The 15,650-nt window shown below is 34.9% G+C and overlaps 1 long non-coding RNA gene across 1 annotated transcript; it reads right to left on the bottom strand.

Moving 5' to 3' along the window:
• Nucleotides 1–4,551: 4,551 nt before the first annotated feature.
• LOC116417990 lies at nucleotides 4,552–6,279 on the bottom strand. Its single transcript, XR_004228154.2, has 3 exons — nucleotides 5,927–6,279; nucleotides 5,660–5,822; nucleotides 4,552–5,176 (listed from the first exon to the last, which is right to left on the bottom strand). It is a non-coding gene; the product is annotated as an uncharacterized LOC116417990 (long non-coding RNA).
• Nucleotides 6,280–15,650: the final 9,371 nt, after the last annotated feature.

Below are 15,650 nucleotides of genomic sequence, written 5' to 3'. Positions count from 1 at the left end.
ATATATATATATATATATATAGAACTTATATATAACATATTAACACATATATATATATATATATATATATATATATATATATATATATATATATCAATAAACATTTCAAGCTTATCGAAATTCGCATTCAAGCTTCTAATATTATTACACAAGATAATATTCTTTTTCTGCTTGATGATATCATTTAGCTTCTTGGTGTCATCAAATTCGCTTTCGTTTTGAATCAGATCTGCAAGGTCAGCGTCTTGATCCATTGCTGCCTCTCTTGTTGTTGTTTTGCGCTGACGAGATATTTGGAATGATAGGTGAGTTCGTTGACACTGAAGCTATAGATTGCTTCCGTAAGTAATCTACCTTACCCACAAATCTTGGTATTGTAGGTTGCATTGGATAATCAGTCATATCCACTAATCTTTTGATTTTCTTTCTGAGTATTTCACACGCTAAACTATCCGTAGCCGTGTGATTAACCTCTAATTTAGTGTTGTAGGTTAGATTACTGTAGAGACAATTAACACACTTAATAATGTTATTATTGTTACAATTTCTCACTGAGTGCGATCCTGCACATCTAGTACAATTTTCGTTATTAACACATTTCTTAGCACTATGTCCAAAACGTCCACACTTGTAGCAAGGCGATATATTAATTAAATCAAAAGCTCTACACCTTTGAAACCCGACAAAAATTTTGCTATCATTATCTTTTATGAATTTGTACAATTCTGCCGTTACTTCAATAATTGCACTTTGTTTATTAGTTTTATCATTAACATATGTATGTAGTACCTTACATTTGGAGTTCAGTTTTTTGAAATTTCTTTCGTTCAGATCATGTTCTAACCCAGCTGCATCTAGCTTGAGGCAGTTCTCTATTCCTACTAATTTTAATTTCGGTTTCAGAAGCTGCTCTTTTGTTATCTTGAAATGAGTTGCAAGTTTCTTTTTTAATATTTTTTCTGCGTCTTCAACGCTCTCCTCATTCATACATGTGATGACCAATTCGTCTTTGTCTTTGTTGATGCTGATGTTTTTAGTTAATATAGTTTTTTCTTTAGTTAAGTAATGTGTTACGTACTCTTTTATATCAGCTTGATCTTCTTTGTTGTTTTTTTTAATGATAATTTTTGGTATACGTTTTGGTTTAGGTTTAGGGTTTTGCACCACTTGCGAGTAAGTGTTTTTGTTTTCTTTTTTAGATTCCTTTTGTTTGTTTAAAAGTTCCTTCATGAGTTCATTTTTTTCATACAACTCTTTATTAAGTTGTTTTAATAAGGTATTTTCTATTTTTATATTTTCGGCCACAACATATTAATAAATAAATAAATATATATATATATATATATATATACATATATATATATTTATTTATTTATTTATTTATTTAACCATCCACTTACATATACCATTAAAGGTATTCTACAGAGGCAAAACAAGCTTGCCTGTACGTAGAGCGGAGTACAAAAAATAAAAGAAAACTTATGAACTATACTTATGTACTAAAAACATGGTCATGTTCATATTTTGTATATTTTCGCGTATTATTTTTACTAGGATTAAAAGTCACCCAGATCAACAATAGGAAATAACTGTATTTGCCTAAAGTACCTTTTCACTTATAAACATTTTTAATTTATTCCTTATTGTAAATTTGCTAAGATCTAAAACTTTGAGATCATTGCTAAGCATATTGAAAACATTAACTGCAGCATAGTAGCTGTCTTTTTGGCTAATTGATTTATGCGATTTTGGTATTTTTATGTTTTTGTTCCTAGTTATACTATGGCTATTTTTATATTGCGTTTTTAAATTATTATAGTGATATGTAACAGCTTCTAACTTGAATAATTGCTTGATTGATAACGGCATATCATTCATATATATATATATATATATATATATATATATATATATATAACTTCGTCACTTAACTATATATATATATATATATATATATATAGTTAAGTGACGAAGTGCGAAATATATATATATATATATTTATATATATATATATATATATATATATATATATATATATATATATATATATATATATATATATATATTTATATATATATATATATATATATATATATATATATATATATATATTTCGCACTTCAGTTTAGCCGCGCTCTCTCTCTCTCTCTCTCTCTCTCTCTTACTCATTAGGCCTTATGGGTCTAGCCTACGGTCAACGGCTAAACTGCAGCGTCGACTGTACACGCGTGCTTTCAGCCGAGGGAAGAGAAGTTTTGTTTTGGTTTTGAGTTACTTCTCGCGTACGTTAAGTGTCGAAGTTTCTGGATTCTTTCTTTCTTTCGTCTTAGTTTGATTTAATTTAATTTAATGTCTCGGAATAGTTATCCAGAAACTTCGTCACTTAACTATATATATATATATATATATATATATATATATATATATATATATATATATATATATATCTCTCTCTCTCTCTCTCTCTCTCTTACTCATTAGGCCTTATGGGTCTAGCCTACGGTCAACGGCTAAACTGCAGCGTCGACTGTACACGCGTGCTTTCAGCCGAGGGAAGAGAAGTTTTGTTTTGGTTTTGAGTTACTTCTCGCGTACGTTAAGTGTCGAAGTTTCTGGATTCTTTCTTTCTTTCGTCTTAGTTTGATTTAATTTAATTTAATGTCTCGGAATAGTTATCCAGAAACTTCGTCACTTAACTATATATATATATATATATATATATATATATATATATATATATATATATATATATATATATATATATATATATATATATATATATATATATATATATATATATATAGTTAAGTGACGAAGTTTCTGGATAACTATTCAGAGACATTAAATTAAATTAAATCAAACTAAGACGAAAGAAAGAAAGAATCCAGAAACTTCGACACTTAACGTACGCGAGAAGTAACTCAAAACCAAAACAAAACTTCTCTTCCCTCGGCTGAAAGCACGCGTGCACAGTCGACGCTGCAGTTTAGCCGTTGACCGTAGGCTAGACCCATAAGGCCTAATGAGTAAGAGAGAGAGAGAGAGAGAGAGAGAGAGCGCGGCTAAACTGAAGTGCGAAGGAGAAGTAAAGACCCTGTGTGGGAGAAAGCTATGACGCTCTTTTCAAACTTTGCCTCCCCCGATGTTCTCATTCCTGTGTGTGTGCTCCTAGAGACAGGATGCTTTCTCTCCGAGTTTTCACATTGAGTTGATTGAATATAGAAAAACAATATTATTTTCTTTAGAATTAAAAGATTTGGTTGATTAATATTCTTCTTTGAGTTTCGTATTGCATCGCTAAATGTCTCACGTCGAAGTGGATTGTATTGAATTTCATTGTACGTCACGTCAATTATCGAAAGATGAATAAAATAAAATTTAGAACAGAACCCCAGCGCAGTCATAGTTTTGGTTCTTACCACTACCTCATTGATCTAGTTTTCCAGTGATCCATCAAACACAAGTAAGTTATTTTCCTTAATGATTTAAAGTTAAAATTTACCAAATCAAACAATTCTGGCGCGATAAATTAGTAATTTCACTAATCTTTTCCGTATGGGAGAGTAGCTGATCGCCCACGTTTATATTAATAATTGATTGTTAGTTTGGTAAGCTCAGAATTACCCTAACAAAACTGGGGACTCGTCTGGGATTGTTCTCAGCTTTTGTCAGACGCGGAATTGTTTGCTTTTTACATATTAAAAACAAAATTTGTGTAATTGAGTAAATGATTAAAAGAAAAAATATATATAGAAGGTCCCATACAAGTACGCGTAAAAAGTGAAAATTATTATAAAGTGCGTGAACAAAGAATTAGAGTCGAGAGCACAAAGAACGCACAGTCGTAGATAAGAATTTGAAACTCGAGTCGCGCGCACACACACACAAAGACGTCGTGACGTCAGTGCAACTATACAACAGGTGAAACACGCGGAAACACCAGTGATTTTAAATAAAAATTTTTTTTATATTCGTTCGTGACCCGCACAATTAATAATTTCTTAGGAGACCCAGTGAATGTTAAGAGAGGTACTCAAATAAAACAAAGAGTTAGTCTACACGCACAGAAAAGCGTACGCGAAACTTCAAATTGCGTACGCGAAGTCCCCTCTCTCCACATTAGGCTCCGCCCCTTTTTCGCGTACGCAATGAAATTTTATTTAAGGAAAATCTACGCGTACGCTTTTCTGTTTTCTGCGTACGAGAAAAGTCTCGCGGACGCTAAAAAGGAATTTTCTTTTCGCGTACGCAACAAAAATTCTCAAGCAACTACGCGTACGCTTTCGATATCTGCGTACGCGAAGTTGTTAGAGGTCTCGCGGACGCTAAAAAATTTTTCAGCTGGAGAGAAATCCACGCGTACGCTTTCGATATCTACCTACGCGAAGTTGTCAGAGGTCTTGCGGGCGCAAAAAATTTGTTCTGCTATGGAAAGAAATCCCAGCGCGTACGCTTAAGGGTGTCTGCGTACGCGAAGTAGTTAGAGGTAAGTCCGTTTTCGATTTTGTATTATAAAAAGAAATGGTGTACATAAATGAGAGTACATTAATGTAAGTGTAATTTAATACATTTATTTAACTTTTTCAAAAGTAGGTAGAAAAAATTATCACAAAATATGAGCGCTCCAAAATATTACATCCAACTAAAAACTATCAAAATATTTATTTTTAAAACACGAAACGCCGAATAAACTAAACTGTTTAGTTGCAGAATTAAAATGAATGATTGATATAATTTTTTTGTTAATATTAAGTATAAAAATCCAATAATGGTATAATTGAAATACAAAATCTTGTGATTATTTTAAGAAACTTATAAGGTTTAAAAACATTGAACGCAGGATGGACAAAAACCACTTATCTACAGAATCAAAATCTCTTTGCGACATGTTAACGCATTTGTAATGTACCCATCCACCACAGCAAGTACATTCTCCAACTTCATCATGTGCTTCTAACCTGCATACATTGCAGATGAATATAGTTTTCTTCATTTTACGTCTTTTGTCTCTCATAGATTTTAATTTAGAAAATGCATCAGGTTCTAAATAATTCTGTATAATAATACATCAATTATTATAATCTTCAGAATCAACCAGTTTTGAATTCATCTACAGCTTCAGTTTTACAAAAATCGATGCAATCGCCAGCATCAAAAAGTAATTTCACGTTGACACCTAAAAGAAATATTGAAACGTTACCACAAAGAATGAGAATACTGAAAGAAGCAGCAGTAAATGCTGCTCACTCTGGCAGCTATTCAAAAAACAATTTTGAAGAAAGGTTGAAGGTTTTACACGATATTGACAATGCATGGAGACAAAATAAAGAAGTTAGAGTAACAATCAAAACTGGAGATGAAATTAATTTGTCATTGTGTCCTGAAGATGCTGCCAAGTGTATTGATAATTCAACAGATGAACAATCAGATAAAGACATAATAATGCCAACACCTATGAAATGTTTTGGTCGAAAGAGTTATGATATCAAAAGTTATATAAAGATACATAAACGAACAGCTAGTACAAATGAAAAGCTTTAAAATCTTATACATCTTATCGTCTAATAGTATAGGGTCTAATAGTACACGGGTGAGTGTACGTAGACAGTGCCAATAGTATATTTGTATTTATAATAATATGTATATATTTGTACTTTACCTTTGAAGAGCTTAGAAGACTTTACTATCATTATTTATCTGCCCAGTCATTTAAATCCGTTGTACATTATTGTCATTTTCCAAGTGCAAAATTATAACTGTTTAGAGGTTAGTTTTTATGTAATATTTTATAGCGCTCATATTTTGTGATAATTTTTTTCTACCTAGCTTTGAAAAAGTTAAATAAATGTATTAAATTAGATTTACATTAATGTACTCACATTTATGTACACCATTTGATATAATACAAAATCGAAAACGGACTTACCTCTAACCAGTTCGCGTACGCAAATACGAGGTACGGAGACACGACCCTATAAAGCCTGCGTGGATTTCTGGATTTCTCTCTATAGCAGCAAAAATATTTCGCGTCCGCGACCCGCGAGACCTCTACTTAACCTCACTTCGCGTACGCAGATACTCTAAAGCGTACGCGAGGATTTCTTTCTATAGCAGAAAAAATGTTTAGCGTCCGCAAGACCTCTGCCAACTTCGCGTACGCAGATATCGAAAGCGTACGCGTAGTTGCTTGAGAATTTTTGTTGCGTACGCGAAAAGAAAATTCCTTTTTAGCGTCCGCGAGACTTTTCGCGTACGCAGAAAACAGAAAAGCGTACGCGTAGATTTTCCTTAAATAAAATTTCATTGCGTACGCGAAAAAGGGGCGGAGCCTGTCGTGGAGAGAGGGGACTTCGCGTACGCAATTTTAAGTTACGCGTACGCTTTTCTGTGCGTGTAGACTAACTCTAAAACAAAACGCAATAATTTACATTTTTTTTTTTTTTTACACATCTAACGCACAAGCAGTTTGACGCATCCTGCCAAATTCACACAAGATCACAGAACAAATTCTCAAACAAAGCACATATATAAAACTCATTAAATTATATTAAATTTAAATCAAATCACTGTTACGTCCGAATGAGCGCAACTCACCAATATACTTACGTGTGCCGAGTTCCTATCGTAATATTATTTGATTCGTATTGTGATAAAGGAAATCCCTTTTGGCTACCGCAGACGCGGTCACTGCCTTCCGGGAAAGGGAGCCGGATAACGAAATCACTTAGACGGGGTTAAGTTTTAAAGCAACTACTATAATGTATTTCACTCGTATTAGAAAAGAGAGAAAAGTACCTTTTACAATGTGTGTGTGTGTGTGTTTGTGTGTGTTCGTCTGAAGATGTACGCCAGCAGGAGGTTACAGCTGTGGATCCTTGGGGCCTGGTTTATCGCGTCGGTGGTTCAGTACGGTCAGGCTGTTGATGGGCCGTCGGCTCTCAGCTTCTCTCCTTTATGGTAAACAAGTGCAGACAGATGGGCGCCTCGATGCGTCGGCTTCCTTTTGGAGACGTGATGCGCTTTGATGAACGCCAACACGTGTATCTCCGTTCACTATATGGACTGTTGATTCGGGCTAAGTTCCTTTTACTTGCGCACTGTGAACTCGTAATAATAATTGTTGTTGGTCTGGCGACTGGCAGCGATTCGGCTTGTAAAGCGACTTCAGGAAAACTGACTACGAGCACCCTTTTGCTCCCGGTCTTTATATACTAGATTTTCATATTTTTCGTCATTCCATTTTTGGAGATGCTAACATAAGATTTCCTTGTGATACTTGCTCTAATGGAAATGTGACAGGTCAATTCATAAAATCTTAGTTTTATTACTTCTAATTTTGGGGAATCGGGCTTGTAACTAGCTCTCCCGCTGCTTTCCGTTGCCTGCGCCCTCTTTGAGAGTGCGCGCGTGAGACTTTCTCGATTGTTTTAAATTAGAAAGGTCGTAACTCGCTGTTTTCTTCTTGCCGCCTGTTCTCGTGAATCTAAAATCGTCTGCCTGGATTTCTTTGTATCGATATATTTTTCATTTTTATGTGTGACATCGTTGCGGAGTGTCGCGATATTTATGAGGTTCCTTTATTAGCTTGTTTGTTTCGTATTCTGGTCTATGTCTATTTTACTCTGCCATTTTTACGGTAGTCGGCTTAGATGCGTATTGGCTGCTGGCTCTTTAGTTTTATTTTGGTAAGGCATAATCTCTTTTCTCAGCGTGTGGTTGCTGCGATGGCGACGCGTTATGAGTGTATGTGTCTGTTTCAGTGTGTACGTGTGCCATTATTAATTTTTTATTCTGTTTTTGTGCGTGTAGTGGAATTTAGGATTTCCTTACGCCTGTACTTTTCTATTTTTCATTACATCGCGTTTATGTGCGTAATGGAATTGTGAATTCCATTACACCTCCCCGCCCGAAAAAGAACGGATGAGTGAAACTCGACGTTCGTAAAAAAAATTTTGTATGTGTGTAGTTTGTGTGTATATGTGTATAATATTCTATAAATAATGATGGGTAATATCATTCTCCGCGCACCATTATTTATTTACATAGTCTATTGTAAGGTACTTTTCGTATATATATATATATTAAAATTAAAATATATATATATATATATATATATATTTTAATTTTATATATATATTTAATTTTATATATATATATATATATATTTTAATATATATATTTTAATATATATATATATATATATATTTTAATATATATATATATATATATATATTTTAATTTTTATAACAATGGATATTCTAATATTTTACATATAAATTGTTTACAAATTCTTTGTTAAAAAAAAAAATTTTGTAGTATGATAAGGATATGGTTGATGGATATATATGTATGTGTGTATTTTTAAAAATTTGTACGATAGTTGACTGTAACATAAAGAATGTTGATTAGTGTATGCAAGTATTTGTTTGGATTAATGTAATGCTTAAGAGTACTTTTCTCTTTATATGAATTTGTTATTTTTCTTTCCGATTTTGATTTTATGCAATAAAATTCCACCCCGCCTGAGAAAGAATGTTGAACATGAAATTTTCAACATTCTTCCTAGTGCGTGTGCAGGAGGTCCTATCATGTAATTTTCGTGGGCTCGAGATTTTATTCGTTTCTTTCCCAGGCTTCTTTTTCTCTTAAGGACATGTGTTTTCCCCTACTTTCTTTCCTAGTCGTACTTTTGTGCGCGTGCTGCAGGCTGGTCCCGCATTAGTTTTATCGAGAGTGTCAGTGAGGTATTGTCGTTACGTATATATTTGGTTATTTCCAAAAATGTGTGAGGTAATTTTTCTGTCTTTATTATTTGTTATGACTCTCCGTTTATGTTCCCTACGCCGTTTATTAGTATTATCGTTTTTTTTTTATTTTTAGGTAATTGATGTTGTTAATCCGGTTGTTGTGAACGATTTACCTTGGGAGCCTTGTCATGAGCAAGGTAGGGGGTAGTGATATGCGGGATAATACCTTGTTTGGATTCTCCTCTCATTTTCAATCCCAAAATCATTATTTGTTTAAAACTTTGTCTTGAGCTGTCAGTTTCGCTTTCTCTCTTTTCATCGTAGTTTCTCGTGTTTGTTCACCAGGTAATTGACTGTGTTCCACTTGGTTTTTGTGCTACGTCCCTAAGAGACGATACCGCTTTTGACTTATACGTTGTCTTTGCACTTTACTTGTTATTTTGTTTTTCGTATTTTCTTTTTAGTATTTTCTCAACGCATAAAACAAACATGTGTAAATATAATGTGTGTGTACATATATATGCATATATATATATAGTTTCTTAAAATTGACACTTATTTTTAGATTTCCTCAGGCTCTATGTACGATACTCTAAGTCTATTCGCATTTACCGTTTTGATTTTCTTATTTTTCATTTGGATTTTAACGTTCCGCTGATTGTTAAAAACATCGATAACAGTATATGGTCCTTCGTATTGGTCCGCCAATTTATATTGTTTACCGCCCTTTAATAACCAAACCGTGTCTCCAATTTTAAATTCTTTTGGGTTGATTTTTTTATCATAATAATATTTCGATCGGATTTTTGATTCAATTAGCTTTTTGCGTGCAATTCTCTGTAGTTCGTTTAATCGTTTGCTAAGATTAATGACATAATCGTTATATGTGGGAATCAGATCTTCGGGCTCGAGTGCTTCGTTCGAAGGAACACGTGCTAAGCGTCCGAAAACTAACTCATATGGTGTGAACTGATGCCCTTCATGCGGCACAGTGTTGTAACAAAATGTAGCTAACTCTAAACATTCATCCCAGGTTTCGTTATCTAGAGACGTTTTAATATATTCGGTCAGCGAATGATGCGATCTTTCTAAAGAACCGTTAGATTGCGGATGATACGCAGTAGTTTTTACCTGTTTGATGCGAAATTTCTTTGCTACTCGTCTCATTAGGCTTGACATAAAATTACTACCTTGATCCGTGAGAATAGTGAGAGGTGCGCCAAAAATACAAATAAAACGTTTGATTAACGCGTCGGCAACTGATTCTGCGGTGGCGTCTTTTATCGGTATTGCTAAGCAATATTTCGAAAAATTGCATTGAATTGTTAATATATTATTATAACCATTTTTAGAAACAGGGAATGGTCCCACTATATCGAGACTAATCTTTTCCATAGGCGATTGCGGTGTATCCGTAATTTGCATAGGTTGCTTCGTTTTGACTCGAACTAATTTTTTTAATTGACATGTGAGACATTTCCGTATAAAATTTTGTACATCTTCCTTAATATTCTCCCAATAATATCTTTGCTTAATTCGTTTGTAAGTTTTATTTACCTCCTTATGACCTCCTATAGCCGTATTGTGTAGTTCCTCCATGATTCGGACTCTATCCTTCTCTGCTATATATTTAATTATTCCCAAACAAATTATAATTTTTACTGATATTCCTTTCAATAGTTGTCTTAATTTAACTAACATGTCATCCCACAATACGTTTTCAATATCCTTGCTTTTAGCAATACTAATAGAGCAAATATTTTCCTTTACAATCAATGACTTTAGAACCTTGAATGCAACGGTTATGTTATTGAGAATCTCAGTAGTGCTTAAGGCCTGTTTGCCGCGTGTAACAATAGCGAAGTGTAGTTTTTTATTTCTATTCGTGATTTTAATTTCTCCGGCTTCTAACTCAGAAAATCTGGGCAATTCATTACGTATGTGTAGCTGTCTTGCTCCCTCATCACATGGCGTACCGTCCGAGGCTATGAAGTAAATATAATTATCTTTTCGCATAAACAATTGTTCTTTACATTCGACGAATATTTTTCCGTATTTTCTCTCTTTATTTATAACTGGCTCGATCTCTTGAGTTATCTCTTTTTCCGTGCTTGATTCTGCTGGAAATTCTAATTGATAATCATACAATTTTGTCAAATCAGTGTTCGGCTCTTTGCTTGTTTTGGCTTTTTCGGCGTTATAATTTTCTGGTTCATCGCGTTTTTGATTTATCTTACGCGAATTATTAGGGCGTTTCGGTCTATTTTCTCGATAGTTCGGTATTTGTATTTTTCCGGCTCTAGCGCGTGTCTCTATTACAAGTATAGGCTCCTCCGTCTCCGCCTCTTCGGACCGCTCGACGGGGTTTCTCGAGACCGCATCTGCGTTCACGTTGGCTTTCCCGCACTTATACACGATGTCGTAGTCGTACGCGTTTAATTTAATTCTCCATCTGCTAACTTTTGACTTTAAATCGGTTGAATTTTTAAACCAAATCAAGGGTTTGCAATCAGTGACAATTGTAAAATGTCTTCCGAGTAAATATGGTCTGAATTGTGATACGGAATATAATATTGCTAAAGCTTCTCGCGAATATGAGTCGTACCGGCTTTCGGTGTCGGAAAGTACTCGTGATACGTATCCAATGGGTCTATCTTTACCTATCTCTCCTTGACTCAAAATGCCTCCGATAGCGTATAAACTAGCGTCGCACGTTACTATAAAAGATTTTGAAAAATCTGCAATTTGTAAAACTGGCTTGCTACAAAGCTTTTCTTTTAATATATCAAATGCTTCTTGAGTCTGTTCATTCCAAACGAGTTCTACATCTTTCTTTAATAAGTTACTTAATGGTTTAGCAATTCCCGAAAAGTTCTGTACAAATCGACGGTAATATCCCGCTAGTCCCAAAAATTCGCGAATATTTTTCTGAGTTTTAGGTAATGGAAAATTTCGTACTGCTTCTAATTTCTTAGGATCCGGCTTAACTCCCTCTTTAGATAACAAATGCCCTAAATAAATAACTTCTTTCTTTAAAAATACACATTTATCTGGTTGCAATTTCAAATTAGCTTCGCGTAATCGTTTCAAAAATTTCTCGAATTTGATATTGTGTTCCTCGATAGTTTTTCCGTATATAACAGCATCGTCTAAAAATAGGAATATTTCTTTACCTTGCATATCTTTAAAAATCTTATCCACACAACGCTGAAATGTTGCAGGTGAGTTGGAAAGGCCCATTGGCATTTTGGTAAATTCGTACAAACCGTTCGAAGAGCAAAAAGCTGTTTTGTGCCTATCGGCTTCATGTAAAGGAATTTGGAAAAATCCTTGAGCTAGGTCGAATACAGAAAAATATTCGGCTCCGCCTACTTGGTCGATTATATCCAATATATTTGGCAACGGATATTTATCTTTTATAGTTATATCATTTAATTTGCGAAAATCGACAACTACTCGATATCGTTTATTACCTTTACTATCCGGAGATTTTGCTACTAAAAATACCGGTGATGAATAATTAGAATTAGAAGGCTGAATTATTACCTTTACTATCCGGAGATTTTGCTACTAAAAATACCGGTGATGAATAATTAGAATTAGAAGGCTGAATTACACCTCCGTCAAGCATTTCTTGTATTTGGCGATCGAGTTCTTGTTTAAGAGCGTGAGGAAATCTATAAGGTTTAGTACAAATCGGTACATCGCTGACAGTTAGTATTCTATGATTAATAAAATTAGTAGTCCCCAGCTTTTCCCCTTTTAAATGAAAACAGTCGGCATATTCCTCTATAAGGCGTTCGATTGGCTGTCGCAGCTCGGTTTCTAAATGAGTATATCTTAGCAATGATTTCAAACGATCTATTCTTGGCATTTCGGCCTTTTCAGCTTCCGTGATTTGGAAGATAGGAATCGGCGTCGCGTTATCTGGCATCCCGTTGGCAAAATAATCTTTATCTGAAATTTCCATATAATTGTAACACAAGTCATCCATTTGACTATTTTCAATATAATTTTCAACAAAATGACAACTATCTGGTCTAAATTCTTGTTTATCTCCATATAATTTTTCAAAAGTTTCAGCATTTATAGACTCTTCTTTTAGTAAACAATTCTCAAGTCCTTTGTCGAGTTCACAATTAGTGGCATTATTAGCAATTATCTCATAATTATCGTTACTTTTATTCTCCTCAAATATATTCTCCGTAACTTCATCAACAAATACATTTTTCGTATCATCATTAATTACTTCATTATCATTAATCAATTTATCATCAATAATTTCAACAATATTCACTTTATCTCTCATCTCAGTGTCTTCCGCACCAGATTCAATTTTATTCATAACGACATTTTTCTCAATATCCACATAATTAGTTTGCTCGCTCTCGTTGTCTTGAGAAGTGTTAACTTGTAAAAGTTTCTCTAAACGTTCAATTTCTTTAAATAAATTCTCAACATATTCCATTGTATATATATTTTCACTCGATTCGTCATTTGTTTCACGAATAATAAACTCATCATTTTCAATAGCGTCAGGATTACTCGTATCAAAATTTACATAAACGTTCTCCTGATTCTGACTAACATAAATACCTTCGTCTCGTATATAAGAATTCTCATTATCTTTTTCATTAATAAATTCACAAGTTTCCTTAATTAATTCGTTACTCCTCTCAACTAATTCCCCATTTTCTTGTTCAAACATATTTTGTTTATAATCAACATAAGAATCGTCATAACCGCGGTCTGTTTCCCCTCCTTCAATCAAATCGCTTCCTACTCGTGTATTTTTAGATTCACTTGTAACTCTCTTTTCTGGATTTGTGTTCATAGGTTCTATTTCTGTAGGATACTTTTCAAAAGGAATTATTTGTCCATTAACTTCAATATAATTTTCAAAATAATTAATCGTCGCTTCATTTTTGCGAAAGAAATCATTGCCTAATATGCCAGCTTCCGCTATGGGAAAATCATCGTCAACTAAATGAAAATCTGTTGACACGTTATTAAAATCAACTGACACCTTGCCAAGCGTTGAAATTGATTGAGTTGTTATGCCTTTTAATCTTATGATCTCATCAGTTTTTATGTTAGTATAGGGCGATACCTCCGATTTACGCACTAAACTAACTGAAGCTCCGGTGTCGAGCATAAATTCTAATGGTTTGTTGAACTCTCCAATGTCAACTTTTATAGTCGGCACCGTACTCGCGCGACTCAAATTTATGGTTTCTGTGCGGACGTGGGAGTATTCCTCTCGTTTCCGCGCGCCCTCCTGAGAAAGAGACTCGGCGTTTCCCTGCGCTACGTTTCCTGAGCGCATGTCCCGCTGCAGCTTGAAACAGGCATTACGCGTATGCCCTTGTATCCCGCAATAATAACACGTCGGTCTAAATGCGTTAGAGGTGTTGGGAGTATTATGGTTACGATTATAATTCGAATTATTTGGAGGTCTTGAATGTTCATTATTATTCGATCTTCGATTTTCTGAAATTCTTTGATTAAAATTATTATTATTACCGTAACTATTGTTTGCTTGATTCGGGAAGAATCCGTTGCGCTGCCTATTCTCCGCGTTCGATCCTCCGAAATTAGTATTATTAGTTCGAGTATCACTCCGAAAGTTTTGATTACCGCGCGGTGGGGGTCCTCGATCTCGTTGATAGTCACGCGTGTCGTTTGGTCGCTGCAGATGTTGCAGGGCGAGTTGTCGGCAGTTAATGGTTACGTGGCCGACTTTTCCACAAAAGCCACACTTCATTGCATTTTGATCAAAATCAACTACATGTACTTTCCGCGTATCTCTACCTTTTAATTTCGCGTCCGGCAACTCGTCGTCGTCGATCGCACAACCTGCGTATTCGCGTTCTATTTCAATTGCCTGTTCTCGAGCATCTTTGAGTGTCGTAGGCGCGCCCATGCGTCCGCGGATCTCCCACCGTAATCCTCTTTTGAAAAATTTTATACAATCTCTTTCGAGATCATTTTGAAACGTTTGTTTGTTGATTATTCGCCCTTCCCGCTGAGCTGCGGCTGTGATCTCTTTTTCAATTTCTCGAATTCTATTCAAAAATACAATTAGCGATTCGTTTCCTTTCTGCTTCATTTTAGCCAAGTCGCCAGACCACTCGTGAAAAGTTTTTGCCGAACCGTAAATGTTTTCGAAGAACTCGATGACATCATTTACCGATGTGAACGTTTGTCCGCGGGTACTGTTTAATGCGTCCCCATATAGGCGCATCCGAATAAATTTGGCTAACTCTCCTTCGAGTGTGCTAGGAAGCAATTCTTTTGCTTCCCTACATCCGTCGAGAAAAAGTGAGAGTGACACATTTTGTCCGTTGAATCGCGGAATTAAATCTAATACGTTGGATATGGACATTCCACGAACCTGGATTGTCTCGGCCATTATTCTCGATTTTTGTTCTATTTTTGGTTTATTATGGGTTGATTGAATTTTTAGTGTGTTGAGGCTTTGGTCAAATGACAAGAAGGGTTCGCTTTCGTTAGATGAGTCTTGATGACTCCGGGATGTCTCGATTTTAAATTTTTCAAAAGGCGGTACAAATGTTCCCGTCGCGTAGGTACTAAGGCGGTCTCGCACAAGCTTGATTGCTTGAAAAAATCCGAATCCGGGGCTATTTACAGTTTTATTAATTTCCGCCGCGTTATTTTCGTCGGCGAAATAGGCTTCTAACACTTCCGGCTTGATTTCGATGGATAATTGTTGTTTGATAGTATCGATCGCGTTTTCGTTTATAGGGGTATCGCGTATTTCCAGGGATCCGAAAATAGATGTTATATTATTTTGTGTTAGTCCTCGAGAAACGGGAGTGCTTGTACCGATACACGAAGACTCTGCGTGTTTTTTCAGTGCGGATGGTTTTAGGTAAATTTTTG

The sequence above is a fragment of the Nasonia vitripennis genome, assembly GCF_009193385.2.
Source record: "Nasonia vitripennis strain AsymCx chromosome PSR unlocalized genomic scaffold, Nvit_psr_1.1 chrPSR_random0007, whole genome shotgun sequence".
NCBI classification, from domain to species: domain Eukaryota; kingdom Metazoa; phylum Arthropoda; class Insecta; order Hymenoptera; family Pteromalidae; genus Nasonia; species Nasonia vitripennis.
This window is presented reverse-complemented; position numbering and strand designations above follow the sequence as displayed.